The sequence below is a fragment of the Lactuca serriola genome, chromosome 5 (genome assembly GCF_051521515.1).
Source record: "Lactuca serriola cultivar US96UC23 chromosome 5, Lser_US96UC23_V15, whole genome shotgun sequence".
NCBI lineage: Eukaryota > Viridiplantae > Streptophyta > Magnoliopsida > Asterales > Asteraceae > Lactuca > Lactuca serriola.
The window spans coordinates 301,880,590-301,899,951 of record NC_136412.1 but is presented as its reverse complement, the minus strand read 5'-3'; the positions used below and the strand labels follow the sequence as shown (position 1 = coordinate 301,899,951).

General features: G+C 41.3%; 1 long non-coding RNA gene across 1 annotated transcript; it reads right to left on the bottom strand.

The window, feature by feature from the left end:
• Positions 1–6,514: 6,514 nt before the first annotated feature.
• Positions 6,515–7,634, bottom strand: LOC145054777 (uncharacterized). The gene is made up of 2 exons (XR_013684921.1): positions 7,455–7,634; positions 6,515–7,259 (listed from the first exon to the last, which is right to left on the bottom strand). It is a non-coding gene; the product is annotated as an uncharacterized LOC145054777 (long non-coding RNA).
• Positions 7,635–19,362: the final 11,728 nt, after the last annotated feature.

Sequence of the window (19,362 nt, the reverse complement as noted above, 5' to 3'; positions counted from 1 at the left end):
TAATTGATTAGGGTTTCCACACGTTTTGGGCAGCCTCCTTCTCTTCTCTTCTTCATCCTCTTGCTCTTGGTGTTTGTGAACCATTAGAGGAGTGACATTTGTGACTCTAAGCTTTCTAAAGTCATTACAAGGAGGATTTGAGATTGTTATTGCTACATAACAATCAAGGTATGATCTAAACCCTAATTTATATGTTATGTTGATTATCATATACTAGATCTAGGGTTTATAGTCTTGGATGAATTGCATGTACAATAGAGAAACCTAGATCCAAGCATTAGGGTTTGTATGAGCACATAGGATGTTCTTATGGCTAAAACCCATCAAGAATAGAGGTCATTCTCTTACGGAGTCATGCTCTACATGGTCAGAGGCTACATGCCATTCCTATCTAACCTTCTGCCAATGACATAGAATAGAAGTCATTCTCTTACGAGACATGTTCTACATGGCCAGAGGCTACATACCAGTACCACCGTGAATCTAAGTCCTTTCACTGATCACATGGTCAAAGGTATAATTTTGCTATTAAAAATAGCGAATAAAAATAACACGGGAAAATAACTCAGAATAATAACACTGAAAAGCATATAGCACATATAACACATAACATACAATTGTTCCTATATATTGAACTCACCTTAAAATAATCAGGGGTTAAAATAGTAATTTAAGCAGCATATCGGCTCCAAATATGGCTTTATTCGTTGAAAACCGGGAGAATTAGCTAAAAAACGGACTCTAAAAAGGTAGAGCTTCAAAACCGAAAAGATAAATTCTCCGGGCTTCACGACAATTCGGGGCGTGTTTCGGGTGTTAAAATTGACACCGGGGCTTCGGGTAATGTCAAAATAGTCAAAATATGGAAAAATGGGTGAAAAGTGTCAATTTTCTAAATTTTCTCGGAAGATCTCGCAGCCCTCCCTTTTATAGGGCCGAGGTTCAGACCGGAGAGGCAAGTGGCAGCAGCAGCGAAGACCACGCGGCGCAAAGGCGAGGCTCAGATGCGAGGGTCGGAACAGCTGGCGTGAGGTTCGGACGACGTTGCACACGCGTCGCTCCTCGGACGCACCACGGCTTCAGAAGCAAGGAGTCACTGCGACACGCGTCGGACACCTACTGGACCGAGCTTGGAACCGGGAAGAACGCGACACATGGCTGCTGACTCACCGAAATCAGCCTTATCCTTGCGAGATTCCTCGGAAAATGAGCCCAAATCTTCTAAAATCCATATCTTTCGCATACGAGCTCCGTTTTTGACGTTCTTTATATGCACGCGTAGCTAATATTATGCTCTACAACTTTCGTTTAGACTTCGTCGGCTAATTTTGACTTTAATTTTAATATTATTATTTTTAACAGATCGGGATAGGAAAATCCGTTAAAAATTCATAACTTCTTCATCCGACATCCGTTTCAGACTTTTTACCGTTGTACTACTAATGACGAGACCTTCAAATCTCGTTTAGGTTGTGTCGGCTAAAAATTACTCGATCTAAAATTCGAGTTTTTAGTTGTCTACTGCTAAGCTGAAACTTGTAAAAATCATAGCTTCCTCATACGAAGTCAGATTTTGGCGTTCTTTTTATCGAACTTCTCGGTTTAACGAATACTACGATTTTCATGTAGATCACTAAGGCTAAAAAGTAGGTTATCAAAAACTCACTTTTTACGTCATTCGGCACCGTGGCGGTTTTGTCGCAGATCTTCAATTGGTCATAACTTCTTCGTTATAACTCGGATTTCGACGAGGTTTTCGCCTAAACACTTCTAACGAGATTCTATACAATATCAAATAATAAAATTTTACTTATTTCAAATTTTATATTTTCGCTAAATTTTCATTATTTCGCTATTAATTGGAATCTCATAAGACTTCCAATATTTTATGAGTGATTCTAAACATAGTTTTACTTCATTTCTAGTAAAAACTATCTGTTAGAACTTAAAACTCAATTTTATTCACTTTTAATAATAACAATACACAATTTCAGAACGTGTATGTTACATGTGGCGATCTATTTACCATGACGTGGCCGCTTTTTGATGATAAACCCTAATCGTGGGTTTGTGCCCCTATTTAAGGAATGTGATGGCTAGGGTTGCCCACCATCATCTCTTAAAGCAAAAACTATCATCCATTGCTAACTCCTGAGCTTTTGTTGTGTTTGGTGGTATTCTGGAGAAGAAGAAGGTACCCTTGAGCTTTGTTTCAGCAAGCAACTCATCCCATCCACCTGGTGCATGATTTATGGACTTTTGAAAGCCCTCAAGATCCGACTTTTATGATAATTGTCTCTAAATCTAGACGTTTTGTCCCTTTATCTTCATGGTGTGAGAATTTGGAAGGTTGAATCCTATAAATTTGGCAAGTTTATGGATCTTTGTGGTTATGCTAGTGTCATATGCTCCAGATATGAGGATCTTTGGAGTTTTGGTTCCATGCTCGAGATTTGATTTCCTTATTGCCATGTTTTTGACCTAAAATGGAAGGGACATGCATTGGACATGCATGTCCATAAAACTATGACTTTTATGTCCCATTAGGTGTAGGAAATCCTTTTGGAAAGTTTGCAAGAATAACTCTAGTGATTAGGTGCTTAATGGGTGTTTGCATACCTTTATTTATCTCTAAGGATTTAGGGTTTGGGATCTTGCCTTATTAAGGTTTATTAATGGATAAAGTTGGAAACTTTATCCATCAAGCCCATGGGAAGGGCCAGATATGAGTTTTGGAGCTCTTGGAGTTGTATGAAAATGTCTTAATAGGTTAAGATGTCCAGACCAGTCCCCACGTCATGGCCTTATATCGCCACAACGTGACGACTAGGTAAGAACCCGTCTGATTCGTCATTTTACTGCCACGACGTGGCGACCAAATGAATGTTGACCTTTGACTTTTGACCAATGACTGTTGACTTTGACCAATTTTGACTTTTGTTAAATAGAGTAATGTGAGTTGTAGATTGAGGCTTGGCCCCTGTTTGTTGTTTAGGTGACTTGTAGAGCCGGTATTTGGAGCAATAATCAGTTTAGCTATCTTCTAAACTTTGAGTTGAGTTTTCCTTAATGTACTCGTGGGTCAAAGGCACCAATGCCAGCCCACCAGGTTGAGTTATATATCCTTATGTATAGGATGTTGCTATGCTATAGTGTTCTGTTAGATTGGTAAATTTGCATGATTCCCTGTACTTGTTGGTTATTGTTATCTGTTGCATATGTCGACATAGTGTGGTTGGGTTGAGGTTTTATGGATCTGTTTTGTAAGCCAACAAACCCGGGGCAATCCAATCTGATAACTGTGGGTCGGGACAATCCAGTATGATGATTGTGGGCTGAGTGTAATCCAATCAGATTGTAGACCGGAGGATAATCCATTCCGATAACTGTCGACCAAGTATGAATATTTGTGTATGTTTTGTTGTGTGAGGTATTTTGGGGGAACTCACTAAGCTTTGGCTTACAGTTTGGTTTTGTTATTACAGTTTGGTTTTTATCATGATTTTTTGGATGTTACATTGTGTGTTAGTTTCTTATTTATATGGATCTATGAAGTTGGTTTAACTTGTGTTTGATTTATCAATACCTAGCATGTTAAAAGTTTTAGTCTTTATTGCTTAAATTTAAGTTAAGTGTAGTTGAATGGACATTTTAATTGCATTAACTTGTCTACCTAGTTGTTTATGATCCTTAAAGTGTTAGAGTATTGATTCACCGAATCCTAGATTAGGTAATAAAGATAATAACTTTAACTGTGTTAGAAAACATAATTTGATCATAATTGTGTTTGGTTATTTTTCTTGATTATATTTAATAAATCTTAGATATATTTTACATAACCCAATAATCTTAAATAATCAATTTAGTGTCCGCTTGTGTATGACCATTGTATAGTTGTTCATAAATTGGTGAAAATATTAGGAGATCGAATCAAGACTTCTAATAACCTTAATATTAGTAACCAACCGAATTAATTTGTGTCTTAAAACTAACCATAAGAAAAAGGGGGATTCAAAGCTAAACGAAAGTGTATTTATTCTCTTGATAACAATCGTCTTAGTTAGTTGTTTGCTTAATTGTTTAACTAATTGAAGTACTTAAGTTAATCTGAACTTACAAAATCAGATAAAACCCCCTATTTTAGTTATTTTTTTAGATTATTTTTTAGTAGTTATTTTATTAGATAAATTCCATTCCCTGAGTTTTATACCCAACTTACTTTATTATATTATAAACTGACTAGGTACACCGCCTGTAAATACATAAATGGATAAATTTTGTTAGGTTACAAATTTAAAACAGTGTTAGGTATATCCGTACACATCATGTATTGGGAAAAGTGAATATACCCTTATGGGTATATAAGCTTAGGTACCCAAACCCACCAAAATAGATCGTTTGGTTTGGTATATTCATTGTAATGTTCTTAACCTTTAATCTCTAACTTGATTTATTTTCAAGATTTTCAAATTTCACTATTATCGTCCTCTTGCATCATTTTTTTTGTCGAACACCTACTAGGCTATATATATTATAGTTGAAAATGAAAATTATGTAAGAAGAAAATAAATGTGAAATTTATAAAAATTGTGGAAGTAAATCAAGTTAGAAGTTGAATTATAAGAATATTGGACAATTACAATGTATATATATGATACAAAACGACGTAGTATGATGAGTTTTGGTACCTAAGCTTATATACCCTTAAGGGTATATTCACTTTTCCATATATATATATATATATATATATATATATATATATATATATATATATATATATATATATATATATATAGGATCATATGTTACCTATAATTATTATGTTATTGTGGTACTATTGCAATTCTTATTATAATTTCATATTTGCACTTCTATTACTCTATGTTAGTTCAAGAATGTTTGTATAATAATTATACAAATATATATATATATTCTGTAAAAAAAGATATATGTATTTTTTTAAATACCTAAAATTAAAATGACATTCTTTCAAGAATGTATCCTATAAAAATATGTAATTTTGCTCTTTTAATTTTTTTTTCTAGAAATGCACATTGTCTCGACATAGCGACGTCTCTATAGTTCTTTTCAAGGTTCTAAAAAGCTCGTCATGGCTCCGCCATGGCGCGCCACAACTCCAAGGCTTGCACCTGCCGCCAAGCTTTGCCAAAACGCCGCCTTAATTCATATATGTGTATAAAAATGAATAATAGTTGAAAATACATATAAAAATAATAATTATAAAGAAAATTGCCGTCATAAGTCACGCCTTACAAATGTCATGACTCGCCAAGGCTCGACAAAGCTTGAGGCTTGACATTGCCGCCAAGTCACGTCTTACGTTATTTAGAACCTTGGTTCTTTCTCACCTTTCAATGTCCACTCCTTCACCGGTCATCTTCCTCTTCTCCCTTCCGGCGTCGTCCATAAAGGTCGGCATCATCGTCTAGAAGATGTCCATAGTCGCCGCCAACCACCTCTCCATCACATCAAATGTCCCACCGACCACCTTCCTTCTCACGCTGCTCCTATTCATTGCTTCTTCCTAGACCAGGCTCTTCTATGTATAGCAGGTTTGTTGAAATTGTTTCTGAAAATAACTAGAATTATTGAAATTGTTTCTGAAATTGCTAAAATGGCTTTATGTTTGTTTCTAATCATATAGTTTTCTTTAATAGCTGAAATCGTTTACGAAATAGCTAAAATCGAATTTTTATAAATTGTATGGGTTGCTATCTATTATTGAGAATTTATTGTCATTCAACCATTAGGATGCACTTTATATGTTCGATACAATGTCTCTTTTTTAGCAGTGTAATTTCATTGTCTTTGTTTTGCTTTCTTTCTCTAATTTCCCTTGTGATGCATTCAAGAAATATTCAACGAATAAAGAAGGTATTGATGTATGTATAATATATTATCTCCATTTATTTATTTCAATTTATGTAATTTCTTGAATCATGTTTAGTGTTCATTTTACGATCACTAAATGATTTTAAAAAAAAAACCTATTTTAACCCCAAATTTTAAATTTTTTTTCATGGTTTTTGAGTATAAAAAGACAATTTTACATTAAATTTCATGACGAATTTCAAATCTCCGGTTGATGTTTCTTTATTCCATTCGGTTGAGATTGATCTGTTTTGGTGGATCCTTCATCGTCTATTCGATTGGTTGGTGGGAGTATAACTTCCTTTTATGAAGTTCAATGTTCTTAAATGAATCATGTTTAGTTCAATGTTCTCACGAAATCTAAATATAGTTTTTTACAAACATTTTGATATGATTTGACGGCTTACATCACAACTTGTCATTACAAGTACAACCCGAGTTTCTCGGGTTCCCCTCGGTCTATTCAATGGGTTCGTGGGAGTTAGTTTTCCTTTTACGAAAATCATAATATAAAATGTTGTATTTTGCATCTGCATTGAGGTAACTAATATTGGTTTTTGTTTTGGTTTTCGGATCTGAATTCAGTAACGAATTTTGGTTTTTGTTCGGGTTAACACACAACTCAACTACAAAGACCAAAGTTATATACAACACACAACTCTATGACAAAGAAAATTGGAGATTTCTAATTACATGATTCATGGATTTCAAAAATACAAAAGTCATTCGTTGATTTGCTCTGTTTGAAGATTTTTCTCGAAATAAAAAAACAATGGAACCTTTTCATCACCGACCATCTTCGCCTTAACCCTTCTCCACCCGTAACTCAAAAAAAACCACCTCTTTCCTCCATCTCCTTCACCTTATTCCTCCATTCATCATCATCAAAAACTCGACCATTAAACGTCTTCCATACCCACGAGACCCAACTCCATTTCACCACCCTTATTACTCCCTTCACAGCTTACACAATCACCAACCCCCCACTATCGTCCCCTGCTATTTACCTGCACAACACCACCAAGTACCACCCTCCTCCATTCATCAGCCACCACCGTGACAACCTTATTCCACCCTTGAACCTCCTTTACCCTCAATCCTTTTGAACTCCGCCTAAACCCCACTCCACCCTCCATTACAGCCTCCGTTATCCGCCAAATCACCCACACAAACAGCCACCACCGAACCACCTTATATCACCATACACCTCACCATTCATCCTCTTTCACCCTTTCCTGATTCCAGCTTCCACACACCACACAATCATCCACAACTTTTGAGCCTCCACGCACGACGACCGACCTTTGAGCCTCCATACAACCTTCATTTTCATCGTCGTTTCCTGGGATCGTTTGAAAAATATAGACCTGCTATCGATTGTGAAGAAGGAGGGTTAGAGATCGATTGCAAGGAGGGGGGGGGGGGGGGGGGGGGGGGAGAGAGAGAGAGAGAGAGAGAGAGAGAGAGAGAGAGAGAGAGGTTGTGATCGAATCAAAAAGAAAAGGAGGTTGATTTGCCCCATTTTGAGCAGAGAAAAGAAGACTGTGATAAGAAGAGGGTACCTCGATTTTTTTTGTGTAGAATCTGATTAAGAACGTGAGGAAGAAAGATGAGGGATTCCGACTTCTGTTGCTGATACGGGATACGCACAAAGGGATAGAGGGGTGTTGGGCTAACTACATGTCATTATGGGCCTGTGATATTTTTTATTGGCCTGGTAATTTCTTTTGAGGGCTATACAATTCACGAAGACAACTGATTCGGGGAGTATTTCACTATTTCTTGTGGTTTTGTTATTATTTTACTTAACTTGAATTATTCCTATAAGTTAAACAAAATATGTTTGTTGAACTAATTATGCTTATTTTTGTTCGATTAACTGTTATGGGGTAATTCATTTTTATGGGTTTAGTTGACTTGGGTTAGTGATGATTTTAATATGTTAAGTTAATTGATATAAAGTGTGGTAGTTGTTTGATGTTTAAATCATTAAATGTGTGTTTAATGTAAAAATTGCTTACTAAAATTAGATTAATTGACAATGTTTATTATTTGGCCAATAATAGATGTTAAATATTAATTTGGATTTCATTTTGTAATTAATTGCAACTTTTGAGTTAGATAGAAGTTTTAGTTGGGAAATCATTTGAACATGAATGTATGATGTCGTGATCCTATTTAGAATCAACATAGGCGTGTGTTGATGCATTTTTAATAATATAACTAAACTTTGTGCTTTTTAATTTTATGAACTACATAGAGATATGAATGAATGTTTTTAAATCGAATCATGAGACCAAAAGGTAATTGATAACTTTAAATGGTGTTAGCAAATTTATTACCACTTCATTTGTGTTAATTACTTAATTGCATTGACAAAATTGCAAAAATGGTTCCTGTGGTATGCATTTTTTGAAGGTTTTAGTCCAAAACCCGACATTTTTGGTTTCGTAGTCCTTTTGACCATGTTTGCTTGTGATTTTGGTCCATCGGAAAACTGAAAAGACTAAATGCCCTTTCTTATATACTTTTTATGTTTTTTCATTTTAATTTAAAGGAAAAAGAAAAGAGTTAATTAATTTGGGTCTACCTCTCTCTCTCTCTCTCTCTCTCTCTCAAACACACACATACAAACATGACCATTAAAGAAAAAATCAAACTACAAACAAGATATGAGAAAAATCAATTGGAACGTTCAATGGAAGCTCTAGTATTCGATTGCAATGGTGTTATTCTCGAATCCGAAGATCTACACTTCCAGCCTTACAATCTTGCAATGTCCATTTCCATCTCTTCTCTGGACCTCTCAATTGGGATAGTGAGTTCTATGAACTCGTCCTGAGAGCTAGAGGACATGCTTTTCAGATGACGGCTGAGGAGGCCATAGCGGCGTCGGACTTAGTTGCTGGTATGTATCTATTTATTGTTTTGTCTGATTATTTTACATTATGCTTTTGAATCATGTTTATGTTAGGTACTTTTCTTGTGAACTCTTTGCCTGCATTAGTGCTATTTGACTCGGGTGCGAGTCCCTGTTGTGAATGTTTTCAGCGATTATAGGTTGGAAAATTTGGGGGTTTTTTGTCGTAAAAGCCCTCAATAAATTTGGGGGTTTTTTGTCGTAAAAGCCCTCAATTTTCCACGAAATGTTCTGTTATGCCCAAAATCGAATTTTTTGTGCGATAATGCCTCAAATACCGGATAAATTGTGCAGCTTTGCCCCTCAGCCGGGTTTGACGTTCTAGGGCCGGTTACAACTTAACTGAGTGGAGTGAAGAGGGTGAGTTGGAGTTGACGTGGCTTGCCCATGTCAACCACGTCAGCGCTGCTTCATTGATGGGAAAAACACAAAGCTAAAACGAAATGTTGCTGCCAATAAGAATCGAACCCGGGTCTCGCAAACAAAGGGCAAGAGCTTCTTCCACCAAGCTGCAATGACTTTTGTGCTACAACTCCTAGCTTTATACATCTAATGTGTATTTTCGTGAAATAATTAAATAATAAATATCATTATTATTATTATTATTATTATTATTATTATTATTATTATTATTATTATTATTAATGCTGGAATAATTAAATAATATACACATTTGTACGTTTTACTTATTTATTTATACGTCGAATGTTTTTATACGAAATTCTACACATAAAAACGTTATATATGTTTTTATACGCATAGATGAGTTTTTATATGTATTCATATGTAAATATATTTTTATTAATATTTATATATAAATGTATTTTTATAAATAATAATAATAATAATAATAATAATAATAATAATAATTATAAATAATAATAATAATAATAATAATAAATAATAATAATAATAATAATAATAATAATAATAATAATAATAATAATATGACAAAATTGCAAATATGGTCCCTGTGGTATGCATTTTTTGGGGTTTCAGTCCAAACCTCGACTTTTTTGGAATCATGGTCCTTTGGGCCTAGTTTGTACGCAAAATTGGTCCCCCCCGACTTAACTGCTGTTAATTTTTTGCTATTAACCTCCTCATGTGCATCTCACATAAGGGTATATTTGTCTTTTCACTTCTAAAGGACCATTTTTGCACCTAAAAAAAAAATATATTTTTTAAAATAATACCTTTTTCTTTATTTTAATAATGAAAAAAATAAAAGATCTCTCTCTCTTTCTCTCTCTCTCTCTCTCTCTCTCTCTCTCTCTCTCTCTCTCTCTCTCCCACCGTAAAAGCCCTTTCTTCTTTCATTCCTTCACAATGAATCTTTAATGGCTTCTTCCCCAGAACACTCTTCCTCAGAACACTATGTAGATTTGAAGCTGAAAGATTTCCCCAAGTTGTCGATCTCTTATGGGTCAAAAAGAGATCAATTTTTTTCTTGAATTCTCCCATATTCGAAGTAGCTTGTATGTCGTTTTTGAGTTCTATTACAACCAAGTTGTCGCAACCCCAAATCCATTTCCTCAACACCACCATCAAAGAAATTAGGATTCTTTAGAACATATCAAAAATTAGGCCTCATCACTTTCTCTCAAGCATTTCTTCAAGAACATAAAACAGAGTAAGAAAACCATTCCTTGTGTAACACCCAAAGTTTTGAAGGCCAAGAAAGGAAAGAAAACCTTAATTTTAAGGGGCGACTCGGCGAGTCCAAGGAGGAACTCGACGAGTCCGAGCGGGATCCGAGTCGGCCAAGGTGACTCGGCGAGTCTGGTCTGTGCAAGGAAAACCCTAAATTCGAGACTTGGAGCCTTTATAAACGCCTTAACCTCCTTCCTAGGGTCCCTTTACTGCCTCTTGCACCCAGAGCATCGAACCCCAAACCCCATAGTTGCCCATTTAAGCTCCCAAGCCATATTGAGTGATTTAAAGGAAGAAGAAGAAGGGGAAATCATTGAGGCTTCAAGAAGTGGTCTTGGATCTGAATATTTGGGGAACATTTCTGAGTATCTGAAGGTAATAAGTTGTTTCTCTCTTTTAGACCTTCTATGGTTGTGAGATTTGGGGCTTTTAAGCCATGGTTTGCCACCCAAGTGAGCTAGAAGCCGGATCTGGAGTTGCTACTTCAGATCCAAGTGTGTTATGAGCTGGGGAAGCATAAAGTATCAGCCCTTGAGTCGATTTTGGTGCCCCTTTGGCCTTAAACCCTAGTTTATGGTGGATTATGCCTAGATCTCCTTCTCTACACGTAGAGTTTGCAACTTTACGTGGGGAATAGGCTTGGGAAGGGTAGATCTACAGTTTGGAGTCCATGCATGACTCAAAAGTCCTCTGCATGCAAGTAGATCCGAATGGACTCGGGGAGTCCTTCGAGTGGACTCGGCCAGTAGCATGAAGATAAGGAGGAACTCGACGAGTGGGATGAACAGCTCGTCGAGTCGGATAAAGATGGGCATGAACTCGGCGAGTTGGATGAACAACTTGGCGAGTTGGATGAAGATTGCCTTGTGCTCGGCGAGTCTGTTCTTAGACTCGGCGAGTTAGGTCGCGTAGTCCCAAACCCTTCGAGTTAAGACTCGAGTCAACGAGTCGAGCAAGGACTCAGTGAGTTGGACAGGACAGGATTCGGGAATCAGTAAACTCGGCGAGTCAGGGGCTGACTCGACGAGTCAAGTCGCGATTAAAAGGACTTTGAGCATAAGAATTCGGCGAGTCAGTAAGCGGACTCGGCGAGTAGGGTTGACCTGGAAGGTTGAATTTGACCAGGACTTTGACTTTGACAAGAGTTGACTTAGTTGACCTTTGAAGGTCAGTTAGACTAAGTGTTATGTTGATATTGGTAGCTCGGGGAGCTAGTGGAGCAGCAGTTCAGAGTCAGTGGTCAGGTAGCGGTCAAAGGAATTAGCAGCAGCAGTTCAACAATATCAGGTGAGTTTCCCTTTGTGTGAATGGGTCTAAGGCCACAATGCCGGCCCATGTAGTTATGAGTAGAAGACCCGGGGGTTAGCCTTAGGCACAATATGCTAGTATGATATTCGGGACGAGGTCCAATGATAAAGGGCGGGTGACCAAGGAATGGTTTAAATGATAGTTTATACTTGTTGTCTGTGTGATACTTGTATGTGCCTGGTAGGGAGGTGAGTGTGGGCGAGGTCCCGTACCTCACCAATAGCAGAGTGTGGATGGTGTTCCATATCTCAGTAGCAGCAGATCAGGGGCGAGGCCCAAGTTAGGGAAGGAGTGAGGGTGGTTTGGGCCCGTATCTCACTATCAGCAGGAGTATGGATGGGGTTCTATGACTCATCAGTAGCAGGACATGGGTGGGGCCCAGTGATAGGCGAGGCCTTAGAACAAGATCTGTTAGTATGTATTTAGCTTATGTGATGTGATGTGATATGTTTATGTGCTATTATATGTTAGTGGGCGGGGCCCTGTGACAGGCGAGGCCTAAGTGAAACAGATCTGTATCCGAGCGGGGCTCGAAGCCAGGCGGGGCCTGGAGGTGCGGGGCCGTTGTAGCGGGCGAGGCCCGAGGTAGGGGGCGAGGCCCAGGATAGGGGGCGTGGCCCAGTATGTGCAGTATGTGGTTATGCATGGTATGTGGTAGGGTGGGGAACTCACTAAGCTTCGTGCTTACGGTTTTCAGTTTTGGTTTCAGGTACTTCCGGTAGCGGAGGGAGGAGCTCGGGATGATCGCATGGCACACACACACCATAGTTTAGACAGCCTGGGAATGTTTACTCTGATAGCGAACATGTATTTTGGAAACTAATACTCTGTTTATGTTTTGAAATGATGAATCTGCTTAAAGTAATGGTTATTTAAAAGAACATTTTAGTCTTGAATTTTGGGACGTTACAAGTTGGTATCAGAGCCTTGGTTTTAGGGATTCGGGCATGCTCTCGGGTGTGCCTGAACTCAAACTGAGGGGTCGGATGAAAAGTTTTCAAAAATGAAAAGACAGTTTCGTAAAAAGATTTTTGAGAACTAAAAACAGTTTTAGAAAAGCCAAAGAATTCAGAAAGAAAAAGAACTTTGAAAAGAGAAAAGGGTGTGGTGCATGTAATCAACCGAGCTCAAGTAAGTACCCCAAAATACCCATACAAGTTTATGTTATGATTATCAGTTGATAGAACAGCATGCTAGATTAGGACTAAGGATCTAGGAATGATGCCTTATGTGCCTATTATATGTGTTTGAGCTGCATGATAGTGCTGATTAGACAGTAGTAGGATAGCCTGTTTAGGTTATGCCTGAGTTTATGAGTTTGTGTTACATGCTAGTTCAGATTCTTGTTGTTTGGATATGATTACTTGAGTATGTTGTGGTTAGATTTTCCCCTTGTCCGAATGCTGCTTGCTTTGTGCATTGTGGGATTTTGAGTGATGGGAGTTAGCCATTAGGTGGATACGTCACGTCACATGTGATCAGGGTTGAATAATCTCAGAGTGTTGGATTTGGCCCTATTGCGCAGCTCTTGTTTGAGTCCAACCGTTGTAGGGACGAGTCTTTTACTTGAAGGATTATCTGAGCCTCGTCACATGTGATGGTATCCAGGTGATGGCTAATTGGCATCACAAGGAGACCTTCAGCAGCTGAGGAATGATTGAGTTGAGTCAGAGGTTTCCCTAGGGTAAGCCTAGGATGAGATAGTGCTGGGAGCAGTAGTAGTGGATAAGGGACCTGGTGGAGTCAAAGCAATTCCTAAGGAAAGTACGGATAGATGTGGAAGGTAGTATGGGCCCGTACTACTGAAAGCAGAGGATCCGTACTTGATTCGGGAAGGGCCAAGACAAGACCAGGAACCTAGTAGGGAGTGTGTTTGGTCTCGCAGCAGTGATGAGTTTTCTGATAGTGGATGTATTATATTTTCAGTATGGTGACGTTGTGAGAGAGACCAACGGGCGGATCAGACGCCAGAGAGGGATCAGGCTCGGGTTCAGGGGCCGAGCAGCTCGAGGAGCGAATGAGGGAGTTGATATCCGCCGAGGTTACGCGCAGTATTTTGAGTCAGACTCCTGTGATCTTTGGCACGGTCAAGGAGGGTATATTGGAGATTTTGGATGAGAGGCTGGGATCCTTACGTACTGAGATGATGGCTTTGATGGGAGTGTGTACCTTGACATTTCGGGAGTTCAGGGCTTGCGGGGCACCAGATTATCATGGGGCTAGGGACCCCATCGCTAACAGCTGGTTGGCTGATGTTGCCAATGCATTCCGTACGAGCCGGTGTCCTGAGGGGGACAAGGTCAGACTCGCTTCCTGTCTTCTGAAGGACAGAGCGAGGGATTGGTGGGAGGAGATTGGTCATGCTCTGGGGGATGATGCCGCGTTGGACGCGATGACTTGGAGCGATTTCTCAGCCAGGTTCAGGGCGGAGTTTTCGCCAATTATTGAGGTGCAGCAGTTGGCACGGGAGTTTCAGGATTTGATGCAGACCACTGAGACTGTGGCGGAGATCACCGCCAAGTTCAGGGAGAGGGCTCTTCTTGTACCGCAGTATGTCGCGGATGAGGAGATGAAGAAGGCTCGATACCATGAGATGTTGAGGGATGACATCAGGGAGTTCGTGAGCAGATCCAACTGTAAGACACTGGAAGATATGATTTCTCGGGCTAGAGAGAGGGAAATTGATTTGGAGCAGATCCGGAAGAGGAAGCCAGATGAGGTTAAGGTAGCTGCAGGTTCGGGCAAAAGGCCCAAGGGATCGGATTCGAGGTCGAGGGATTATCAGGACCGCAGCCGGTGCGGGAAGTGTGGCAGGGCGCACGGGGGTGTGTGCAGGAGTGGTAGCGGTGGCGAGTCTGGCTGTTTCAAGTGCGGTCGGACTGGTCATTTCACCAGGGATTGTACTGTTACCACCATGCAGGGATCCGACTTGATATGTTTTCACTGCAACCAGTGGGGCCACAAGAAGGCCCAGTGTCCTAGTTTGCTTTCGGCAGGACAGGTGATGGCGCCCGCCCCTGCAACCTTGAGGATCACAGATGGCCGTCAGGGCCGGGTAGAGGCGCCTGTAGCAGGGAGCAGGGATTTTCAGATGACTACCTTGGAGGCACGAGCAGCGCCGGGCATTGCAGGTATGTGACTTCCGTTTTCAGTTCTTTTATGTTTGCATGATTATATTGTTATGGTTATGCATCAATTTTTGGTATGAGTATTGTATTATGGTGTGGCTTGCTTGTGATTATGTTATACACCATCTGCATACCTTGGTTATTTGTATGGTAGTTAGGGGAAGTGCTCAATGAAAGAAGGTTTAAAAGGATGCAGTAATTGTAGCATGCTTGGAAGGGAATTGGTACGTCTCGCTAGTTCGGAGTGGCAGGGCGTTAGAAAGGGAATGGTTAGATCCCTAACCATGGCAGGCTTGGGTTCGTTAGCAGATGGATTATGGAATGGCAACTAAGATCGGAATCTCTTTTGGAGTATTGAGCATCAAGGGGTAAGCGGGATCGAAGTGGGGGAGAACCCTCCGAGTGTGCCCAGGTAGGAGCACGCAGACCCATAATGAGTATGTGACATCCGAGAAGGAAAAGAAGTAGTTCAGCGTTTGATGGATTGAGAATTTAGGGTTGGGAGTTTGAGAAACTCCCCGTCAGTTAGTGCGTGTGATGGAAATGGTTAGTGTGTAGTTGGGAATTCGGGTTGTGGTCGCCCGAAGGTCTCGAGGGAGTCAGAATGAGGATCTAGAGAGCTTATGACACGTGGGTGCCTTTGTTCTAGCAGTCAGTGGTAGAAGTGTTGTAAGACTACGGGGCAGCCATATCATTCACTAGCAGTTAGCAATGGATGGTGATGTAAGACTACGGGTAAGCCGTAGCATTCCTTAGTAGCTTCGTTAGCGGAGTTGGGGCGAGGCCCTTATCTCCTAGTGATCTGATAGGGATCAGGGATGGGTAGTGGATGAGAATAATAGGGAGTTTGTAAGTATAGCCCTAGAGAGGTGAGACCTTGGGAGAGGCCGCTCCAGGATATACTTGGGTGAGACCCGTGGGCGAGGCCCGTATGAGATTAGCAGTGTAGGTGAGACCTGAGAGCAGGGTTGCTTAGTAGTATGGTTGGTTGGGACCCGTGGGCGAGGCCCGTGAGTTTTAGCAGCACAGGTGGGACCTGGTAAGGACCTTAGTGTCAAGATAGATGATCGAGGACCCCAGAATTGTAGCGCCTGAATGGCATGATAGATTGAGCAGTTATAGGTGGTCGAAGTTCCTTAGAAAGTCGCTGGGAGCGGCTAGGGTTGTGTTGGGTCAGCGACTGGTGGGAGCCGGTAATCCAGGTATTGATAGCTTGGTGGGGACCCGGGGTGGTCTTAGTTCATCAGGAAGTCAGATGAGGAATAGCAGGATTGCCAGTCAGTGGCAGTGCGAGTATGCAGCATATGGTGGAATTCAGTTAGTTGATCGTGTGGTGCTAGACACCAAATTGTAGTAGAAAGAAATGCCCAGTGGATACTGGCGATAATGACCCGTAATGGAAGTAGCGGGAGTAAAAGAATTGGTGAAGATAGGGTCTTCACAGTAGCAGAGGAAATAGTTGGTTATGGAGCATTACCATGGGGAGGCAAGGAAATCGCGCAAGGAAGGAAGTGGAGAACCCCTATGGGTTCAGCGCAGTAATCAGAGGGTACCAGAAGGATTGTTGGTTGAGTAAGTTGTGTTTCACGGATGTTCAGGGTTAGGGTTGACCCGAGATGATTATCTGCAAAGACTAATGTTGGTCGGAATGAACAAGCGAGAGGCCAGCGAGGGTAGGCAGCTGGTGTTGGAATAATTGGTTGGGTATTAGAGGCAGATCGCAGGCGGTGGGCCATAGCAAACTTCGAGGACGAAGTTTAGTTTAAGTGGGGGAGAGTTGTAACACCCAAAGTTTTGAAGGCCAAGAAAGGAAAGAAAACCTTAATTTTAAGGGGCGACTCGGCGAGTCCAAGGAGGAACTCGGCGAGTCCTAGCGGGATCCGAGTCGGGGAGTAAGTGACCGACTCGGCGAGTCGGCCAAGGTGACTCGGCGAGTCTGGTCTGTGCGAGGAAAACCCTAAATTCGGGACTTGGAGCCTTTATAAACGCCTTAACCTCCTTCCTAGGGTCCCTTTACTGCCTCTTGCACCCAGAGCATCGAGCCCCAAACCCCATAGTTGCCCATTCAAGCTCCCAAGCCATATTGAGTGATTTGAAGGAAGAAGAAGAAGGGGAAATCATTGAGGCTTCAAGAAGTGGTCTTGGATCTGAAGATTTGGGGAACATTTCTGAGTATCTGAAGGTAATAAGTTGTTTCTCTCTTTTAGACCTTCTATGGTTGTGAGATTTGGGGCTTTTAAGCCATGGTTTGCCACGCAAGTGAGCTAGAAGCCGGATCTGGAGTTGCTAATTCAGATCCAAGTGTGTTATGAGCTGGGGAAGCATAAAGTATCAACCCTTGAGTCGATTTTGGTGCCCCTTTGGCCTTAAACCCTAGTTTATGGTGGATTATGCCTAGATCTCCTTCTCTACACGTAAAGTTTGCAACTTTACATGGGGAATAGGCTTGGGAAGGGTAGATCTACAGTTTGGAGTCCATGCATGACTCAAAAGTCCTCTGCATGCAAGTAGATCCGAATGGACTCGGGGAGTCCTTCGAGTGGACTCGGCCAGTAGCATGAAGATAAGGAGGAACTCGACGAGTGGGATGAACAGCTCGTCGAGTCGGATAAAGATGGGCATGAACTCGGCGAGTTGGATGAACAACTTGGCGAGTTGGATGAAGATTGCCTTGTGCTCGGCGAGTCTGTTCTTAGACTCGGCGAGTTAGGTCGCGTAGTCCCAAACCCTTCGAGTTAAGACTCGAGTCAACGAGTCGAGCAAGGACTCAGTGAGTTGGACAGGACAGGATTCGGGAATCAGTAAACTCGGCGAGTCAGGGGCTGACTCGGCGAGTCAAGTCGCGATTAAAAGGACTTTGAGCATAAGAACTCGGCGAGTCAGTAAGTGGACTCAGCAAGTAGGGTTGACCTGGAAGGTTGACTTTGACTTTGACAAGAGTTGACTTAGTTGACCTTTGAAGGTCAGTTAGACTAAGTGTTATGTTGATATTGGTAGCTCGGGGAGCTAGTAGAGCAGCAGTTCGGAGTCAGTGGTCAGGTAGCGGTCAAAGGAATTAGCAGCAGCAGTTCAGCAGTATCAGGTGAGTTTCCCTGTGTGTGAATGGGTCTAAGGCCACAATGCCGGCCCATGTAGTTATGAGTAGAAGACCCGGGGGTTAGCCTTAGGCACAGTATGCTAGTATGATATTCGGGACGAGGTCCAATGATAGAGGGCGGGTGCCCAAGGAATGGTTTAAATGATAGTTTATACTTGTTGTCTGTGTGATACTTGTATGTGCCTGGTAGGGAGGTGAGTGTGGGCGAGGTCCCGTACCTCACCAATAGCAGAGTGTGGATGGTGTTCTATATCTCAGTAGCAGCAGATCAGGGGCGAGGCCCAAGTTAGGGAAGGAGTGAGGGTGGGCTGGGCCCGTATCTCACTATCAGCAGGAGTATGGACGGGGTTCCATGACTCATCAGTAGCAGGACATGGGTGGGGCCCAGTGATAGGCGAGGCCTTAGAACAAGATCCGTTAGTATGTATTAGCTTATGTGATGTGATGTGATATGTTTATGTGCTATTATATGTTAGTGGGCGGGGCCCTGTGACAGGCGAGGCCTAAGTGAAACAGATCTGTATCTGAGCGGGGCTCGAAGCCAGGCGGGGCCTGGAGCGGCGGGGCCGTTGTAGCGGGCGAGGCCCGAGGTAGGGGGCGAGGCCCAGGATAGGGGGCGTGGCCCAGTATGTGCAGTATGTGGTTATGCATGGTATGTGGTAGGGTGGGGAACTCACTAAGCTTCGTGCTTACGGTTTTCAGTTTTGGTTTCAGGTACTTCCGGTAGCGGAGGGAGGAGCTCGGGATGATCGCATGGCACACACACACCATAGTTTAGACAGCCTGGGAATGTTTACTCTGATAGCGAACATGTATTTTGGAAACTAATACTCTGTTTATGTTTTGAAATGATGAATCTGCTTAAAGTAATGGTTATTTAAAAGAAATTTTTAGTCTTGAATTTTGGGACGTTACACCTTGCTCTTCCCTTTAAACTCAAAATCGCATGAAATTTCTAAGGCTAAAAAGCCCCAAAAATTGCTTCTGAAGGTTTGTAGGCTTACTCCCATGGTGGTGTGACTTTATCATTCCATATACCCTGATGGTTTGTAGGCTGAGTTCCAGGTCTTGAACATGGAATAAGCAAATAACGAGCATATTGGAATAACAACTCAATCAATGAAGGATCTTCATCTGTATTGAAAGATTTCACCCTCTCTGATGTTGCCACCATGTTTTCTGTCACATCTTTTGAATCTGTTTTCGAAAGATCAGTCGAGACACGATAAAAAAGCTTCTGGTAAACATCCAAGTGACAAGCGTAAAGTTGTTCATAGGAAAAACCCTTGACCGAATTTAAAGTATTCAAAGCTTCAGATGTAGGGAATTTTCGTAGAATCTGAAGGCTAGTGTAATTTCTTCAT